The following is a 21708-nucleotide window of genomic DNA, read 5'->3' as shown; positions in this document are numbered from 1 at the left end:
ACATGTTGAACATTTCACATAACTTAGCTCATTACAAACTGACCTTCTCAAAAGGAAAATAGGTAAACAGAACAGCTGTTTGTTTTTCTTTGTTTTAATTTGGAATACGCCCTTCTGACATAGGTATCAGGTCAGGAAGTGGTGACTAATTGTTTGGGAGGAGTGGCAATCATTGTACTGGTGGGGGGTTGGCTGGTGTAGTACTTCCAGTGCACCAAGTCTCCAACTGTGAGAGCTTATGACTGGAGGCAGAGGCAAGGCTAAAGGCTATCAGTACCTCCCCTCTTGATGATTGAGAAATCATCACCTGTACAAATATTAATTAGTAGGGGGCAATTGATGAAGGGTATAACAGATTGAAAAGAAGGAAGCCAAATTAAACCTATTGATGCGCGTGAAGCTAAAATAAGGGCAGAGTGGGCACATAAGAAAATACCTGACCTAAGTGTTGAACTGGGGAGAAAAAGGGAATATATATATATATCTACTATAATAAAACTCACCCTCAACGTTCTGAGGACACTGACGTCAGTGAAGCCAAGCCCTGATTTCCTTCAAAAAGGTTCGAAGGTTCGTGGTGGTGAAACCACCAAAATCGCTCCGGGCCCCGCCCTCGAGGGCGGAGCAATGGCAGAACAACGAAGGGGTTGGCAGGGAGGGAGGCGGGGGGGTGGGTGGGATATCGCTCCGGGCCCCGCCCTCGCGTCAAACATCATGATGGGGGCGGAGCAATGGCAGAACGACGAAGGGGTTGGCCAGGGAGGGGGGGTGTTGGCGACGAAAACCTTGCTAGCGCCCGTTTCATTTGCTCAGAAACGGGCCTCTTTTACTAGTATATATATAAAACACAGAATGCAGTACAGGTAAACACAATAGAAGCAGTAGAAAACCATATAATCAAGAGTCCCAAATTGTGCAGGAAGAATGTCCTGGAAGAAAAGGTGATGTACAGTAAGAGTGCAAATGCAAAAGTATCCAGATGAGAGAGGAGCAGGCCGAACTGGTGAGTCCACATTGGTGTGACAATTGTTCACGTGGGTCATCCGATATCAGGAGTGAAGAATTCCATTTGGACCCTAAATTCTCGCTTAGGTTGTTATGATCTTCACCGGTTTGAGACAAGGCGTCCTATTGAAACATCTTCCCTTTGTAGCCGGGCTTACCCATGCGAGAAGGTGGTCTGCTCTGGATGCCTTAGACTTCTTGGATTAACTGGAGTAGAATGCAGTCTCAAGTTTGGACCTTGGCAAGCAGAAGAGATTGAGGATATGTGGACACTAGTGCTCAACAAAGAAAAACCAGAATAGCAGCGATAAAGGGGTGGACCCCTAGTAGGTTTGTGTGGGAACAATTTCAAACAGCACAAAAACAAAAGAAAGTTAAAATGTCATAGCATTTATTTCAGAAATGGTAGAGCAAATCAGAATGTAAACAACAGTGTTGCAAACAAGGCAGTGAGAATAAGTAGAAATTTATGACAAATCTAGAACCATAAATATCCACGCATACAGGATGAAGTATGGCTGAGTCAAGGTTTGTAGCAGACTTCACATATTATAGTGAGGCGTATTTTCAAAGTACTTAGACTTACAAAGTTTCATAGTAACCTATGGAACTTTGTAAGTCTAAGTACTTTGAAAATGAGCCCCAGTGTCTGCAAAGGCATGTACGAAACATGAATTAAAACATAAACATAGGCGTGTACATCTAATAAGGAGACAGAAAGCATGGAACAGAATGTGTAGGTATTAAACAATAAATAAATAGAGTGTAACAGTTGATCCAGTAAATGGAGTAGGTATGAATAATTATCTCTCGAAGAATGTAGCTGTAGGTGGCACTGATGGGAGACTAGTGTTGTAGCATGCTTCAAAAGGATGCCAACTCAGAGTAAAGAAGGGAAAAATAAAGCATGGAAGGCAGGACCGAATTAATGAAAGTAGTGTCTGTAAGGGTAATGTGGAATAATAAATATAGTACTATTGTAGCCCATTAAAAAAGTGTAGTAGAAAGAGGATATCAAATACATTTTCCTAATTCAAAACATTTCAACATAACTCTACGCCTTCTATGACATCCTCGCACCACTGCGACATGCGTTAAAACCTGCTAAATGTTCTGTTATGTAAGTTTCCTACAATATGCACCTGTAAAAGGGACATCCAATTGACACATAAACAGCTAAAAAACATTTTAACATTTCTGGAACCTTCTATATCAAATTACCCTTTCTGTAACCGTGCACCCACAATATACCCATAAATGAATGGGATTGTGTCAAACATCCATATTGCTTTCTTAGAAATCTCCTAACAATTAAAAACATAACTGGAAATCTGTATAATGGTATCCCCCTCTGGTGGCTAAAATAAGAAATAAAACAGTTCTCAAATGCAGAAAGGAGGGGTGGTGGAAGGGGGGCTAGAGGGGTGAGAGGAGGGAGGGGTTGAGGGGTGGTGGAAGGGGAGCTAGAGGAGGGAGGGGTTGTAGGGTGGTGGAAGGGGGGCTAGAGGGGAGAGGAGGGAGGGGTGGAAGGGGGATGGAAGGGAGAGAGAAAGGAGGGGGGAGTGAAACAGAAAACAGGATCTATAATTACATAGTAACATAGTAGATGACGGCATAAAAAGACCTGCACGGTCCATCCAGTCTGCCCAACAAGATAAACTCACATGTGCTACTTTTTGTGTATACCTTACCTTGATTTGTACCTGTCCTTTTCAGGGCACAGACCGTATAAGTCTGCCCAGCACTATCCCCGCCTATCAACCACCAGTCCCGCCTCCCACCACCGGCTCTGGCACAGACCGTATAAGTCTGCCCAGCACCATCTCTGCCTCCCGCCACCGGCTCTGCAACTCAATCTCGGCTTAAGCTCCTTAGGATCCATTCCTTCTGAACAGGATTCCTTTATGTTTATCCCACGCATGTTTGAATTCCGTTACTGTTTTCATTTCCACCACCTCCCACAGGAGGGCATTCCAAGCATCCACTACTCTCTCCGTGAAAAAATACTTCCTGACATTTTTCTTGAGTCTGCCCCCTTCAATCTCATTTCATGTCCTCTCGTTCTACCGCCTTTGCATCTCCGGAAAAGATTTGTTTGCAGATTAATACCTTTCAAATATTTGAACGTCTGTATCATATCACCCCTGTTTCTCCTTTCCTCCAGAGTATACATGTTCAGGTCCGCAAGTCTCTCCACATACGTCTTGTAACGCAAATCCCATACCATTCTCGTAGCTTTTCTTTGCACCGCTTTAATTCTTTTTACATCCTTAACAAGATACGGCCTCCAAAACTGAACACAATACTCCAGGTGGGGCCTCACCAACGACTTATACAGGGGCATCAACACCCCCTTTCTTCTGCTGATCACACCTCTCTCTATACAGCCTAACAACCTTCTAGCTACGGCCACCGCCTTGTCACACTGTTTCGTCGCCTTCAAATCCTCAGATACTATCACCCCAAGATCCCTCTCCCCATCCGTACCTATCAGACTCTCCCCGCCTAACACATACGTCTCCATGGATTTCTACTCCCTAAGTGCATCGCTTTGCATTTCTTGCATTGAATTTTAATTGCCAAACCTTAGACCATTCTTCTAGCTTCCGTAGGTCCTTTCTCATGTTTTCCACTCCCTCCGGGGTGTCCACTCTGTAACAGATCTTAGTATCATCCGCAAATAGGCAAACTTTACCTTCTAACCCTTCAGCAATGTCACTCACAAATATATTGAACAGAATCGGCCCCAGCACCGATCCTTGAGGCACTCCACTACTCACCTTTCCCTCCTCCGAGTGAATTCCATTCACCACCACCTTCTGGCATCTGTCCGTCAACCAGTTCCTAATCCATTTCACCACTTCGGGTCCCATCTTCAGCCCATCCAGTTTACTTAAGAGCCTCCTGTGGGGAACTGTGTCAAAAGCTTTGCTGAAATCTAAGTAGATTACGTCTGCAGTGGCGAAAGGAAAAACTGTCTGTGAAGGATCGCTGTTCAATAAACGCTGCACAAGAAAGTTTTAGAAAGCTTTACACACACTCACACAGGAGAAGAAACGGAAGGAAAATAAACCTTTAATTTCTCCTGTAGCAGAAGAAAATATAGCTGTTAATCAAAAGAGATTTGGACAGAAAGCATTGAACGGTAACAATTTAATGTAACAAGATGTTAAAATACAGTTTAGCTAAATCAGTACCGTGCTGCAAGCAGGGTGTGAAAAAGATAACTGAAACCAAAAGTAAGAAATAATGAGTTTAGCCTGTTACACAAAGTTTAGAAGGGGAGGGGGAGAAGAGTGCTCCTTGCTGGGTCAGCATGACCTCGAAGTACAGAAAGATGAAACTGACAGGCTTTCCAAGTGTAAGCGTTTACACAGAGAAAAGGAGAGATGCAGCTGTAAGCATACAGAAAATACAGACACAAGACCATTCTGTTTCATTTTGTTAAAAGAATGAGTTGCACAATATATTTACAAATTTAGCTGAAAACAAATCTATTACATTGTTTTGATTTAGGGGATTCAGGAGGTAAACAAAAGAACCTAATCTTTAAATAGGAAGCCCGATGAACTGTGACCATTTTATTCCTACATAGATAACAGATAAAGTAAAGGCATTAGAGCAGGGCATGATAGCACAAGGTGGTGGAAAAAAACTTACATGGTTAATACAATAATGCAAGACAGTGTAGGAAGTAACCACTATTTATAATTAAGTTAGAAGAGACTGCTGAAAAAGAAATACGAACACAAGAAGCAAGAATTAACTAAACACAGTCAGGATAACTCCTAATCTTTAATCCAATATCTTAAGTATTATTCTTCACAATAGTACAGATGAACACCCAAGCCACTAGAGCAAAGTGATTATAGGGTCCAAATAATCTGCTTAGGAAAGGGCCACGCCTAGTTACTGAGAACGGCATTGGGTCAGGTTCCACAAGGGGAACGGTTGCTGGACGGGGATTATTACGCCGGGCATGCTTATGAAAGGACTGTGAATTTTTGCAACATGTGGCAGCAAAATGACCTAGGTGATGACAACGCCAGCACTGAATATGTGAGTGCTGGTCTGGGTTAGCAACTTCTGGTTGCTGCAAGACATGGGGAGCCTGGTTTATTTTGCCAAGGGCAGTTAGAGTGTCAATTTGTGACTGACCTGGATTAGCATTGTCTGAAGGAATAGGGAGTGACAGGGGGTTCACTGATTTGGAGGGCTGATTAAGGGTTACAGACTTTGGCACTGAAGGGTGAGTCTGGAGCAGGGAGCCTGGTCCAGAGCTAGATGGGATAGCAGTAGTAAGGATACCTTGCAGGGGTACAGGTTGAAGGATTACAAGCATAGCAGCCCCTGGAACAATGGGTTGTAGACTGGAGGGAACAGATGATAGTATATAAGTGGGTTTGTCAAAAAGAATGGGCTGGGAAATAATGGGCTTGGAGAACCCCAACTCATATGGAGATGGAGCTGTAGTTGCAGCTGCAACCACTGAAGGATGTGCCGGGTTTTGGGAAGTGTGCAGAGATGTGGGATTACCTTCCTGTGCCCCAATTAGGATAAGAACAGTTTGTAAGGGCGTGGCCATGGTCAGAAAAGTAGATGGCACAAAGGGTGGTACAAATGGTGTTGTGTAATTATGTGCTTAATTTTATTACAGTGTGAAAGGGGTTTAATAGACTGACTAACTAAATGAAAAGGCAACAAGGCTGGCACTATGGCTAAATCTGCATTAAAAATTAATCCTAAAAATTAGAGTGAATTATATACTTACCTGTCTTCAGAACTTTCCAGTGTTCAGGGATACTTCACAAAAGGGAAGGAAACCTGTGAATACATCTAAGTAAAGAGAAAGGGTTGCCTATGGCAATTTCATAAAGGTAGAATTTTAGCTGAGCTGGACAAAAATAAAAAAACTTCAATGTGTACACAAACAAAAAATCTTCAATACGTATATGCAATGGTGAAGGTACTTAGCAAACCCTGCGGTCTAAACCTGGCCCATCAATTAGTGCGTCCACTCATTGAGAGTTCTCTCAGGATACATTACGAGACACTTAAGACAAGGTCGCTAAAGGTTACCTGTATCACAAAAAATCCTTGGTTTAAATGAAGACCTTATAGGAGTTTAACGTAACAACAGTCAAAGACAGGACTTTTCTTCATCGAAAAATAGAACAGATTGAAAATTTTCATCACAGATTACTACGTTTTTTGAATTTTCCAAGGTCTTTGGGGGTTAGTCCATTGGATGCATTTAAGAAATACCTATCGGAAATATTACATTATTCCCCAGAAATGTTTCCACCAATAAACAAGATTTATTTTATACAGTCAAAGAAAGTAGCTGATGTACAGCCAGACCCAGAGACTTCCGAATCATCAAAAAATAAGGATATTATGAATTTGACTGACTTTCTAGAAACCTCTATGACTGAAGATTCTGAAAGAGTGACATTGCTAGTGAATTTTGTATTCGAACAAGATCTAGAGGCGGTCAAACGCCTTTATTTTAGAAATGCAAAGTCACTTTTCCTGGGTAAAAAAGTATGGATGTTCCCAGATATAACTAAATTAACCCAGGAGAGAAGGAACGTTTTTCTATCTCTTAGGGCTGAAACTTTGGCTCTGGGAGCATCCTTCTATCTCAATTACCCCTATAAATGTGTCATTAAATTCTTAGGGATAAAATATGTGTTTTTTCAACCTGAACATCTTAGTGAATTTGTAAAAATAAAGAAATTGGCTACTGGTTAGAACTAGTTTGAGGATATTTAGAATGGTTAGGTGAGTGCTAGGCTATATAAGTTGATTTGGTTTGCTTAAAACTTCTCCTGTTGTATTTCCTTCATGTGACCCCCCAATATAGTGGTCTAAAGAGGATAGAATATAATAATTTATTTTGGGAAAATTTATAATTGCTTTAATATATAGGTCCGCATTACCAGTTCAAGTTTGTGTATGACTTGTAAATGTAATTGTAAAAGCATTAATTAAAAAAAAATCCTCGGTTCTCCTTGAACCAGAAAAAAAAACCCTCAACCTCGGTCAATGGACCGGACAAACCTCGGTCAGTAGACTGGACAAACCATGGTCAGTGGACCGGACAAACCTTGGTCAGTAGACCGGACAAACCTCGGTCAGTAGACCGGACAAGAACCCGCGGTGAATCTTAACACCGGAAAAAGAAAACCCTTGCAGTTTAATCACTTCAAAACCTCTAAAATTAGCATTAGGCCGCACGGGAAGAATATGCTGATAAGACAGTTTTTATCAGTCCTGGGAGATGGAACTGGAGTTTAAAGGTGGGAAAAAAATATAAGGTACTGAGTTAGGCAGGTGGATATATGAGCAATAAAGGAGACAGAGACAGGCAAGAAGAGGTTAAAAAGAAGATATGTGAAATGACTGTTTTGACTTATACCACTTCAGCATGGGACATGAGGAAAAAAGGCGGAAAGAAAAATTTGCTTTTAAAAGTTCACTATGCCAGTTGAATTGCAGCCGTGCTCTGTAGCTGAATTGATAAGGAAGCCAAACTTGGCAGGCACCTTGAGCACTTTAGTTACAGAGCTCGTTAGGGATAATACTAACAGGAAAAGGAAAATGCTTAACAGTGAAAGGAAAATGCTTTAATTGAAAGTAAAGCTCTGTGGCCCAGGTGAAAGGTTAAGAAAAATATCTTAAAGGAATTTACAGTCCGGAGCCCAATGTTAATTAAAGTTAGAACGATGCCCAATGTTAATTAAATTTAGAGAGGCAGATCCTAATGTCAGAGGGAGAAACCCCATCCTCTGACTACCAAAAATGTATATATTATTATGTCTGCCTCACCTGTTTGGGCAGCGGAAGCCAAGAGCTCTCCTTACTATCCTGGTAAGAACTGCATATCCCCTCTAAATACTTAAATTACTCTAACCTTGTATCTGCTGTGTCAGATTTACAGTCTAGGCAGTGGCAAATTCAGTAATTAGGAGGAAACCCAGTATTCAAAAGATATAATAAGATAGTTTATTAGCAAAAGCATCTTACCCAAAGATAGTACAAGCAGTTCAGACATTCACATGGTAGAACATGTTGGAATGTAATTGTATTTTTACATGCATTGCCTGTCACCTATTATTTCTCTGTGATTACTCTGTGACCTCTGATGTGAATTACTTAGAGAGGTCACACAGCTATGCAACTTCCTGTGGGGGTTAGACACAGTAGATGCAGCACATGCAGCACATGGAGCACATGGAGCTCATGATCTCTCCTAACCTGAGAGGATCTATGGTGGTGTGAGCATCCATTACCATCTAAGCACATGGAAGGAGCTGATAATACAAATGTATAGTAATATGTATATATAAACCTGTCTGATTATAATCAAACTACAAACTGTGAGTAAACAGATGTTTTGTTACTTCAACTTTAGAGTGACTCAGCAGTGAATTATTCAGGGGTGAATGAGAGAGAGATGAAGAAAGAAATTAACATTTCTAAAGCTGAAGCTGTGTGTACTAAATCTGCTAATTATTTACTACAAATAATCCAACAAAAGGGTTATGGGCCCAGGGGCCAGGAATTGAAAAAGAAGAGAAATATTACCAGGCAGAAAAAAAGGCCACATTTTCTCTTAAGTTTTAAAGGAAAGATTCAGTCTGTCTCTCTCTCCCCCCACACAGCAGACAGAAGGCTAAGAAAATGGCTGAGGGAAGAAATTCACCATTGTTCTATTCTCTCAAGGTGCCTAGATTAACTGAGTTTAATTATCAGCAGTGGGAATTAAGATTCATATGTCTCCTTCGAGCAAAAGGATTAAATATATGCTTAGACCAAGACAGAACAGCTGAAAATATGGCTGAATGGGACAATGCAAACTATTATGTGAAGTGCATGCTTTTGGAAGCTCTCTCAGAGAAACAAGCCATATTAGTGGAGGGAAAAGATACACCAAAGGACATTTTATATAAACTGAGAACTATGTATGCAACTACATATGCAAAGCAGCAACCAATTTGGCTGGCAGAGTTGAATGAAACCAAATTAAGGGATAAAAGTAAATGTAATGATCACATTATGCATCTTATGTCTTCATTTCAAAAGCTAGAACTTTCTGGAATTCCCATGTGTGATGCATTGAAAAGAGCATTTCTTTTTACCTCACTATCAAAGAAGTTTGATGTTTTTAGGTCTGTAAATGAGGCCATTGAAGGGCAATCTTTTGAACAGACAACATCAAAACTAAGGCAGGAATGCATAATAAATGATTCTGAGGAGATGTGTTCTCAAAGCAAGTCAGAGAGAAATGAAACAAATTTCTTGGCAAAGAACAGAGGAAGGCGGAGCTATGGGAAAACTCCACCCAAGGGCAAGCTGATTTGCTACTCATGTGGAAAGGAGGGACATGTATCTAAATGGTGTAAGGAAACACAAAACACTCCCTCTAGCTCACCTAAGCCAATGGAACTAAAGAATTTTCAAACCAGGAAATGTATGAAGGACAAAGATAAACACAAGGGCTTTCTAATGGCAGAAAAAATCTTTGACTATGGTAAATAATAATTCAAATGAAAGTACTTGGATTTTGGATTCAGGGAGCACATGCCATTTAACCAATTGTAAGAATTTCTTTCAGGAAATGTGTCCAGAGGAAGGTATTCTTAAAACTGCAAACGCAGGGACTGCTAAGATCCAAGCAAAAGGGATTGGATTCTTAAAATGCAAAGTGTCTAATGAAGTTAAAGAAATTCCTGTAAGTGATGTCTTGTATATTCCCCAAGCAGTTTGCAATATGCTTAGTGTATCTACATTAGATAAGAAGGGATTTGCGATTCATTTTGAAAACAGTAAGTGCACAATCTCTAAAAATGATGAAGTGTATGCTGAAGCTTTTATGCATAATGATGTTTATAAGCTGAACATTTCAGGTGAAGCCTCACATATGGCGCAAGTAAGGAAGAATGATGGTAAATGTAGTCCGGAAATCTGGCACCGCCGCCTGGGACATTGTGATTCTAAGGTGATCCAGGATCTTTACAGTGGGCAACTAGCCACAGGCATTCAGATAAGTGCAGATGCTGGTAAATGGAGAAATGCATAGACTGTGTTACTCAAAAAGGTGTGAGACCCTCATTTCCTGCATACACAGGAAATAGGAGTAATAAAGTGCTGGACTTAATACACAGTGACTTATGTGGACCGTTTAATATCCCATCATTGGGAAATAACAGATTTGTGCTAATATTCTTGGATGATTTCTCTAGATATTGTGTGGCCTATTTGCTGAAAGAGAAAAGTCAAGTCACAGACATGCTGAAGAAATACGTAGCCATGGTGAGCATAAATTTGAAAGAAAACCAAAGGTTCTTCAGACCGACAATGGTGGTGAGTTCACTTCACAAAGCATGCGCACATTTCTAGAACAAGAAGGCATTCAGCATATCACAACAGTAGCTTATACACCAGAGCAAAATTCTGTTGCAGAGAGAAAATTTAGGTCACTTGTGGAAATGACCAGGTGTATGCTGTCAGATAGCAATCTCCCTAAAAGACTATGGGGGGAAGCCATTCTCACAGCAGTGTACCTACAAAACAGAATGCCAACTAAAGGCGCTGAGCGCACACCACATGAGACATGGCATGGTAGGAAGCCAAACCTGTCACACATAAGAACATTTGGAAGTACAGCATATGCTCATATACCAAAGCAAAGAAGGCATAAGCTGGATTCCACAACAGAAAGGGGCATTTTAGTTGGCTATGCTCCAGGACACAAAGGATATAGAATTTTGAATCTGAAAACTGGCATTGTTGGCATAAGACATGTTACATATTTTGATGAAAACAAAAGGGTTGATAAAGGCTGGATTATCCCAGATGAGCCTTATCATCCAGAATATGAAACTAGAACCATAATAGACATGCCAGTGTATATAAATGCCATACCAAGGCAGATGTCTGAAAGCAACTCATCTGTATCTAACGAGGAACAGGCAGAGGAAGCAGACACAGAAAGGATCATTGAAGAAGACAGTACAGTTGAGAAGGGGAATCAATTGGAGAAGGACTCTCAGATTTAGAGGATGCGGAAAGGTCAGACCAACCTGTTGTCAGACGCTCATCCAGGGAAAACAAAGGTGTTCCACCCCCAAGACTGTCTTACCTAACAAGTCAGCAGAAGCTCAAGAGCCCTTAACATGGGATGAGATTGAGAAAATGCCAGCAGAAGAAGCTGCTGAATGGCATAAAGCTGCACAAGAAGAAATTGATGCATTGCATAAAAATAATACTTGGATTCTTACAAAATTACCTCCTGCAAGAAAGCTATAGGATGCAAATGGGTATTCAAGTTAAAAAGGAATGCACAAGGAAAAGTGGAAAGGTATAAAGCCAGATTAGTGGCAAAGGGATATCTTCAAAAATATGGAGAAGATTTTGATGAAGTGTTTGCACCTGTAGTGAAACACACGACAATCAGAACACTTCTGAGCATTGCAGTCTCAAAAGGCATGCAAGTCAACCACATTGATGTGAAAACAGCGTTTCTTCACGGAGATATAACTGAAGACTTGTACATGGAACAGCCACAGGTTTCATAAATACAAAACAAAGACAGCTAGTGTGTAAATTAAACAAAGGTCTTTATGGATTAAAGCAAAGTGCAAAATGTTGGAATGATAAATTGCATGAAATATTGACAATTTAGGATTTAAGCAAGGTGAAGCAGATAAATGCTTGTACACTAGGTGCACAAATGGACAATATGCATACATTTTAGCTTTTGTTGATGATCTGCTCATTGCAAGCAAAAGTGAGCAAGAGTACAAGGACATTGTAAAGTGTTTAAACCTCAATGTTGAGATAAAAGAACTTGGTAATGTGTCATACTATCTTGGTATAGAAATTGAGAAACAAAATGATGGTTCTTATCTTCTAAGCCAGAAGCAGAAAATAAATGAGCTTATTGAAAGTTTAGGTATGCAAGATGCCCAAGTTGTAAGCACACCCATGATCACTGATTTTCTGAAGGATGAAACAGTAAGAGAACCTTTACCAGATAACATCCAATATAGATCAGCCATAGGTAAGCTTTTATATCTAGCTACCACATACAGGGCTGATATAGCAAATGCAGTAGGAATTTTGAGCAGAAGGGTCAGCTCACCTACCAAATCAGATTGGACTGCAGTTAAAAGGATGGTAAGGTATTTAAAGGGTACCATTGATTGTAAATTAAAGATTTCAGCCAATAGTAATCCAAAACTAATATGTTACTGTGATTCAGATTGGGCAGGGGATCATTCTGATTATAAGTCCACAAGTGGATATGTGTTTATGTATGGAAATGTACAAATTTCATGGGCCAGTCATAAACAAAGTATTGTGAGTTTGTCTTCTACAGAAGCTGAATACGTGGCCGTATCGGAAGCGTGCAGAGAACTGATGTGGATTGAAAAACTTATGCTGGATTTCGGAATAGCTGAAAAAAGACCAATCCAGATAATGGAAGATAATCAGAGCTGCATCCGACTGTCACAGAATGACAAGGTTCAGTCACGCACCAAGCACATCGCAACGAAATACCACAACGTGCGAGAGTTGGTGAAAGAAGGGGTCATCAGTCTACACTATTGTCACACCAGTGAGATGACAGCTGACATCATGACCAAACCGTTACCCAGAGAACATTTTGTGAATCTGCGTATAAAGCTTGGACTTTGTATGAATAAATAATTGCATGACAGTTATGCATGAGAAGGGGTTTGTTGGAATGTAATTGTATTTTTACATGCATTGCCTGTCACCTATTATTTCTCTGTGATTACTCTGTGACCTCTGATGTGAATTACTTAGAGAGGTCACACAGCTATGCAACTTCCTGTGGGGGTTAGACACAGTAGATGCAGCACATGCAGCACATGGAGCACATGGAGCTCATGATCTCTCCTAACCTGAGAGGATCTATGGTGGTGTGAGCATCCATTACCATCTAAGCACATGGAAGGAGCTGATAATACAAATGTATAGTAATATGTATATATAAACCTGTCTGATTATAATCAAACTACAAACTGTGAGTAACAGATGTTTTGTTACTTCAACTTTAGAGTGACTCAGCAGTGAATTATTCAGGGGTGAATGAGAGAGAGATGAAGAAAGAAATTAACATTTCTAAAGCTGAAGCTGTGTGTACTAAATCTGCTAATTATTTACTACAAATAATCCAACAGAACAACACTTCACGACTGATGACATGTGCCTTCAAAGGTTGCTGGCTTCACTCTTCTTCTCCGAAAACACTGCTTAGGTAGCAGACCTTTTATACATTTTTGGTCCCATAGATCCCTATGAGCATTTCACTTTCCCACCTGCACTTTTGTCATAATTGGCACATATATCCAATTATGCCCAAGTTCTAACTTTTCTTATCTTTCATCCAATTAGGACCGAGTTTCAACCTTAGCAAGTTTGCTTATCTCTTATCCAATCATGACCAAGTCTCAGTTTGCTTATCTCTTATCCAATTATGACCAAGTTTCAGCTCTCCTATCTCCAAACTTCGCTTACCCTTAAATTGAACTTTTCTTCACCTGGCCCAATTATTTTTTATAGTTTCTCAGTATGCCTATGTCCAGCTATACACAACCCTTGCCAACTTTGTAACTCTGCCAAGGTTAAGCAGGCTGTCACATTTCTTCAGTGAAGTATCAGGACTGAGAGATGCTATGATTTTAGAGGCTTAGTTTACTTTAGAAAGCCTGAACCTGTTTTTCACTGCATTCAATTTGTGACAATTATTTACAATACCCAGTATACCTGAATGTAACTCACCTTGAGCTACTACTGGAAAAGTTGTTGAGGAAAATCCAAATAAAAAAATGCATGCAAACAAGGGACATTATGTATTTGCCCCAATGCCTATACAGCCATTAACTCCACAGTACACCTGAGCTGGCATAAAGGCTGGAGAAGGTTGTGTTGTAGAGTAGCCCTTGGACTGTACTTTCTACCTGCATAAAACTGCCAGTCACCTTTCCTCCTCCTCCACCCCCCCCCCCCCCAAGCAAACTTTGGTGCTAGTCAGTTAATTTTTGTGGCAGTGTGAAAAATGCACGCTAAAAAATTATCTAAGCTTAAGGTTTTACATGTGGCTACTTTGCTGATAGCTTAAAATTATTCCAAAATAGCAGTTTTTTAAACTTCCAGTTGAAATGTGTGCAGGAAGGACTTGGTAACAGTGGTAGGAGCTGGACTGATTATTTTTTTTTGTCAAACACAAAGAGCTGCGCATAAGCAAAGCTCTTGTGTGCATGCACTAGCACCATCCTCTCGCTTTACTTCTTCATGATCAAAGCTAATAGCATGTATATTATTTGTATATTATTAGCTTCAGTCATGAGGGAGTTCGTTTTGGGTGCTGTTGATACAGTATTTTCTGGTGCTGGAGCTGGTGGTGAACAGCACTGGAGTTTTGATCATGTTGACCAAGGAGAATAAGGAGAAATTGTAATTTCTGTGCTTGATTGGAAGAGAGGAAAAAGTTATTGTAAATAGTTGGCCATCTCTGTTGAACTGTTTGAAGCTGTACCCTCATCAATTAAAGGATAGTAAAGATTATTTTTGTTGTCAGTAAAATAACTGGTGTGGTCTCCATCATTGTGTGAAGTCTGGTGTAGAGCTTGCTTGGCCTCCTAGGTATATCCTAGTCCTGCCCTGGTCCCAACAAATAAATAATAGTGTGCACCCCCTGTTGTCCAAGCTAGATTCTCTAAGGTGAAACCAGGGGAGGAGCTAGGCAGGTTCTGGAGGGTATTTGAGCAGGGCTGGCACAACCCGGTAAGCATGGTAGGAGGTGTAGAAATAACATAGTCATGCACTATGGAATAGGTCAAAAGGCCAGAGATTGATAAGTCTGTATGACTCTGGAATCTATCAAAGATTTATGAACCTGCATGACTCTGGGATTTATGATCTCTGGAATTTATGTTACCCTTACAGGCAGGCCTTGAGAAAAGAAACTAATGTAAACAGTAGAAGAATGTTGCCCAAGCAGCTTAAGAAATCCAGATGCTGATAATAATCTGTGAGAAGGACAGTTTGCAGAGAAATAGTCTTGTAAATCATTGTCTGAAACAAACGATATAAGCTGCCATCTCAGAAAGAGTATTTTGGAGATGCAGACAGTGAACATCTTGTTATGTTACTGTATTAAATCTCTCATGAAGAAACTATTGTATTTGGTAAAGTGAATAAAATATTCTCTCATATGCCCATAGCTTTGGTTTCTTTTATTATTATTACTAGTAAAAGAGGCCCGTTTCAGAGCAAATGAAACGGGCGCTAGCAAGGTTTTTGTCGCCAACATCCCCCTCCCTGGCCAACCCCTTCGTTGTTCTGCCATTGCTCCGCCACCAACGTCATGACGTTTGACGCGAGGGCGGGGCCTGGAGCGATTTCCCCCCCCCCCCCACCTCCCTGCCTCCCTCCCTCCCTGCCAACCCCTTCGTTGTTCTGCCATTGATCCGTCCTCGAGGGCGGTGCCCGGAGCGATTTTGTTGGCTTCACCACCACGAACCTTTGAACCTTTTTGAAGGAAGTCAGGGCTTGGCTTCAGTGATGTCAGTGTCCTCAGAACGTTGAGGGTGAGTTTTACTATAGTAGATTATTTGTTACATTTGTATCCCACATTTTCCCACCTGTTTGCAGGCTCAGTTTGGCTTACATAGTACAGGAGAGGCGTTCGCAGACTCCAGTATGAACAAATACAAAGTGATGTTGTGGTAAGATAAGAGTTCATGTGGAAGTCAACGGGAGAGTTGTGTAATGTCCATTACATACTTTACTTTTGTTGTGTTACAGAGATAAGGCATTTAAGTTGGATCGGTAGGGTATGCCTTTTTAAACAGGTTAGTTTTTAGTGATTTCTGGAAGTTTAGATGGTCGTACATTGTTTTCAAGGCATTTGGTAATGCGTTCCACAGTTGTGTGCTTATATAGGAAAAACTGGATGCGTAAGTTGATTTGTATTTAAGTCCTTTGCAGCTTGGGTAGTGCAGGTTTAGATATGTTCGTGTTGATTCAGAAGTGTTTCTGGTTGGTAGGTCGATGAGGTCTGTCATGGATCTCGAGGCTTCACCATAGATAATTTTGTGAACCAGGGTACAGATTTTGAAGGCAATATGTTTCTTGATTGGGAGCCAGTGTAGTTTTTCATGCAGGGGTTTTGCGCTTTCAAATCGCGTTTTTCCAAATATAAGCCTGGCTGCCGTATTTTGAGCGGTCGAGTTTCTTTAAGGTTTGTTCTTTGCATCCTGCATAAATTCCATTGCAGTAGTCTACGTGGCTTAGTACCATTGATTGTATCAGGCTGCGAAATGTTTCCCTCAGGAAGAATGGTTTCACGAGTTTGAGTTTCCACATTGAGTGGAACATTTTCTTTGTTGTGGATTTCACTTGGCTCTGTAGTGTTAAATTACGGTCCATTGTAACGCTGAGGATTTTCAGGCTATCTGAGATAGGGAGAGTGTAATCTGGGGTGTTGATACTTGTGGGGTTGTCCGCGCTGTATTGGGATGAGAGGATGAGACAGTGTGTTTTTTCTTTATTGAGTTTTAGTTGAAAGGCATTTGCCCATGAGTCCATGATGTTCAAGCTGAGCTTTATTTCATTGGTGATTTCTGTCAGATCGTGTTTGTAAGGAATGTATATTGTGACATCGTCTGCATAGATGAAAGGGTTAAGGCCTTGGTTGGATAGGGACTTGGCTAGTGGGGTCATTATTAAGTTGAAGAGGATCGGTGATAGCGGTGATCCTTGGGGTACTCCACAGTCTGCTTTCCACGGTGATGATAGGTTTCAGTTTGATTTCATTTGGTATGTTCTTGTGGTTAGGAAACCCTTGATCCAGCTAAGTATATTTCCACCAATTTCAAAGTATATATTTCCACTCTTCCCAATTGAGAATGCCTGGTTCATGCTAATTTGGGAGGGGATACAAGCAGCCTAAAAACATTGGTGAACTCCGACTGTGAAGAGGGGAGTCAAGTTGCCCAGCGCCGGACGACAGGACTCCACAAGTACGAGACAGTGTTTAGATTCAAGCTGCAGGATTTCTTGACACATGTTTAGTTTAAAAGAAGTTTATCCGGGTTCAGCGGTGAGATTCCTGGATAAAGAAAATCTTCCATTCAGTGATAGTTGCCAGATTCAGTCACAGGATCTCTGGGACATCGCCAGTGCAGGTTTGATTGCAAGGTGGCAAGTTAAACTTTCTTTTAATAATATATAGAAAATTGTATATATAACAATGCTACACCTCTTCAGCTTGTTATTACGTATTTTCCCTTAGAAAAAAAAGGATCTTACTAAACTTTGTAATAAGTGGTATAATTGGAGTAAGAAACAGACTGATCTTTGTTGGCCCCCACAAGGATCTTTTGACCCAAATATTTTGCGTACACTAATTAAATAGAATGAGACTTACAAAAAGGGTAAATCTCGTACTAAACATTTACAAGCTATTAATAAGTGGATTCTAGTTGGGGATACACAGTTAGAATCTAAATCCCTACCTGACTCTAGTAAATTTCCTTCTCCTCAACCCACAGCCCCTGTGGAACCCCCACCTTACGGTGCACCCACAGGTTTAGAAACCACAGGAGCTGCTAATTTATTACCCTGTAGTATGGCCATCGGTTATAAAAAATTATATCCCGATTTGTCACAGGAATTGAAAAACTCTGATTTAAATCAAGATTTACAACCTTCTACAGATTTTTTTAACCTGTCCCACTACTGTCCAAATTAAAGGCACAGTCGACATTACGCCACTCTCAGCTACTGCTGTAGACCCAGAGGTTCCCCAAATTAATGATTTTCAATGTTTAAAACCCTAAGGATATTCTCACTAGAAACCTTGAGTGTATGTCTAATACATTTGCTGACCTAAACACTGACCTTAAAATGCCTGATACTGATATTTTAAATGACGGTGGTTCCCCGTATGAACTTATAAGGTTCAAGGATTCCATCTCATCTCATACTATATTCCGTGACTCTACACCTGCCACAGTCAAAATTGACAGAATCGTCAATCTCACTTCAGTACCAGATGATTCTGCTACTAAAGCCAGTCAAAGCGGCAGATCCAGTAGGGATTCATTACAACATGACTCATTACACGGCCCTCCTGATATTTTTACAGGGAGCCTTGAACGTATGGAGAGACCACTAGCTGATTTAGAGCACAATCTTAAAATGTCTCGAACTCCAAATAATGCCTGTCCCCCGTTCAGGGAGGCAGATGAGAGCCCCATAGCCAAGCGTACTAGGTCATGTTGTTTTATGTTTAAATCTTTTTTATTCGCCAAAATATGACAACACTTCCATTCAGTATACAATACAGTAATTCCTATCAGTGTCTAAGAGTCTTTGAACAGTTTAATTTTCTCCCACTCCCTCCCCCCTTCTGCCCAACTTACAACCCACCACAATTCTATATTTGCCAAACATTTATATCCAATTTGTTTATTCAAAAGGCAAACCACTTAGAATTTTACGACATCCCAGACACTGCTTTCTGTGTCCGAGAAAAAACCTTATCGTGCGCCTATCCTTTACAGCCGTTCCTGCCCCCATTTAACAGTACTCAACAATAGTGCCCTTTCTTCTCCCTTCTTCCCTCCCTTCCCTCCCTTTACCCCCCCCCCCCTTCCCTAGTACTAAGCTATCTCTCCACTAATCCTTCACATCTACAACATCTCTGATCCTATCTAATCTACTTCTTCTATGCCAGGTATGTCCCTCTAACTGCCTTTAAATGTTCAAAAATTCAAAAGATGACTTCTGGCTGCTGGAGTTAGTGTCAACCAAAAGGGGGTCCAGCACTTTTGAAATTTCTTTCCTGTCTCTGTGTCTAGGTTATAGATCCCTTGCCGTTCTATTCTCATTAGGTGCAACATCTTGCTTCTCCATTGTTGTCTTGTGGGTGATTTGGCTGAAATCCATTCTGTCAAAATGACATGCTTAGCTACAATGGTGGTTTTAAGTACAAACTCTTTGAACCCCCCTGGGCTAGGTGTACTCAACCGTGGTTGTCCAAACAGCAAAGTCGCCTCACATCTCCAAGTCGTGCTCCATAACTGTGAGACATAGGTTGTAATGATCCTCCAAAATTTCAAAATGTTCTGGCAGGCCCAGAACATGTGTCCTAGTGTCGCTCCTTCTTTTCCACATTTTGGGCACGCGCTCCATGGGGACACACCCATGTGGAAGGCTCTTCGAGGAGCTATGTATAATCTCAGTGCGAATTTATATTGTAATTCCCAGTGGCTCGCTGCTGTTGTTAGTTGCCTGATGGAGAGGATATGTGTTTGCAACTGTGAAGCCTGTATCTTGATCGGCAGGTCCTTATTCCATTGCTCTGCCAGTCCTTTATAATCCAGTTCTGCTGCGGTATCCCGGATATGACGATGGTGATATGTGAGTGGGACCTTCTGCTGCGCCTCCATAGAGAATGCCGATGCCAGTTCCTCCTGTACGTCTTCCGCCAACCACTCCCATGACAAGGTATTTACATAATGTTTGAGCTGTTTGTAGTGAAATTCATCTGCTGCTGCAAGGCCAAACTCTTTCTGTAGTTCCAAAAACGGTTTTATCTTGCCCTCCCGGTTGAGCACTTGCAGTAGGTATATCACTCCTTTATTTTTCCATCTGTGGAACACCGCATACATGTTTCCAGGTGCAAAATTTCTATTTCCACATATAGACCTAAACGGTGTCACTCTTGCTGAGAACTTGTGCAGCCGGCATATCCAGTTCCATGTGGCTTTTGCTGACGGCATTATCCACGAGTACCTTAATACTTCGGGTATGGGGCCACCTCCCACATGTAGGTAATTTGTGAAATGATTCTCTGGTACCACTTGTAATTCCAAACTTGTGTTAGAAAAATCCTCTGTTCCACGGAACCAGTCGTTAATGTGGCGCATTCCACAAGCCACTGTCATATATCGAATACTCAACAGTCCCAGTCCTCCGTATTCCACCGGAGTTGTCAAGGTGGATATTGGTAAACGTGCTCTTCTCCCCTGCCAAAGGAATTTCTGTAATGCTTTGTTCAGTGTCTTTTCATCTTTTTTCTTTAGGGAGAGTGGGATAGTTTGGAATACATATAGCCATTTTGGTACTATAGTCATGTTGTATAGGGCAATCCGTCCTAAGAGTGTTATGGGCAGTGATCTCCACATAGCCAACTTCTCTTCAGTCTCTTTTAATAACCTCCTAACATTCTCTTTATAAAGCTCTCCCAAGTCTGCAGGTAGTTTAATTCCTAAGTATGTGATTGGTCTCTGGGTCCACGTGAGATGTTGCGGGCCTTTCCAGGTTCCCACTGCTTCTGCATTGACTGGTAGGATATGTGATTTAGTGTAATTTAGTCTGAACCCCGAATGTTCTCCAAATCTCTCTATCCCGCTCAGTACCGCCTCTAGAGAGCATCTGGGGTTAGTTAGAAATAGTAGCAGATCATCTGCATATGCATACACTTTCAACCGTTGACCTGTCACCTCTATTCCCTGTATTTCTTTGTCTTGCATTAATTGCTTCAATAATGGTTCCATTGCTAGCACAAACAACAATGGCGAGAGTGGGCATCCCTGCCTGGTGCCTCTTTGTATGGGGAATTCTTTCTCTTTCTGTCCATTTACAATCACACTGGCCTTGGGGTCCGTGTATAAGGTTTTTATTGCTTTGGCAAACCACCCCGTTATGCCCACCGTTGCTAACACCTGGAATAGGTAAGCCCAACTTACTTGATCAAACGCTTTTTCGGCATCTAGACTTATTACCCAAGCTGGGATGTCTTTAATTTTACATGTTGCCATCGCCAGTAATAGTTTCCTCACATTATGGCCCGCCCTCCGATTTCTGATAAATCCAACCTGCTCAGCTCCAACAATGTCAGGCAGACACACTGCCAGGCGGTCCGCCATGACTTTTGCCAGTAATTTTATTTCGACATTTAATAATGATATTGGTCTATAAGACCCTGGTTTCTCTGGTGACTTTCCTGTTTTTGGAATTAGTGTTACTAAAGCTGTGTTTGCAAAAGCTGGGAAGCGGCCTTCATGGATCACCTCTTCAAAGTAATCTAGTAAATGAGTCAGGGCTTCAGGAGGCAGTAATTTGTAGTATTCCCCTGGTAGTCCATCCGGACCTGGGGCTGAGCGAAGCTTCTGTGTCTTGATTGCCTTTTGCAATTCTTTTAAAGTCAAGGGTGCGTTTAAATCTTCTATTTGCTGGTCTTGCATTTTTGGGAGCCTGGAGTTTTGGAGATAGTTTTTAAGTTCCTCCCCTTGTACACTCTCTTGGTTCTTGTATAACTTGGCGAAATATTCAGTAAAAATTTGACCAATTTGTTTATGATCATTAGTCATTTTATCTGTCTTATCTCTTAGTGTAGTCACTGCTCTAGGGCCTCCTTGGTTTTTGATTATGTTTGCTAGTAATCGCCCTGTTTTGTTGCCAAACTTATGTAATTTGTATTTGTAGAACAATGCGGACCTGCTCTCTTTCTCATGTATTAACGAGTTTAATGCTATTTGCGTTGATTTTAAAGTGTCCAAGGTATCTTTTGACGGTCTCCGTGCATGTGCTCTCTGTGCTTTTTTGAGCTTTTCTTCTAGCCTCAAGATTCCCGCTGTTCTGCGCTTATTTTGC

This window comes from Microcaecilia unicolor, chromosome 2 (assembly GCF_901765095.1).
Source record: "Microcaecilia unicolor chromosome 2, aMicUni1.1, whole genome shotgun sequence".
Taxonomy (NCBI): domain Eukaryota; kingdom Metazoa; phylum Chordata; class Amphibia; order Gymnophiona; family Siphonopidae; genus Microcaecilia; species Microcaecilia unicolor.
This window is presented reverse-complemented; position numbering follows the sequence as displayed.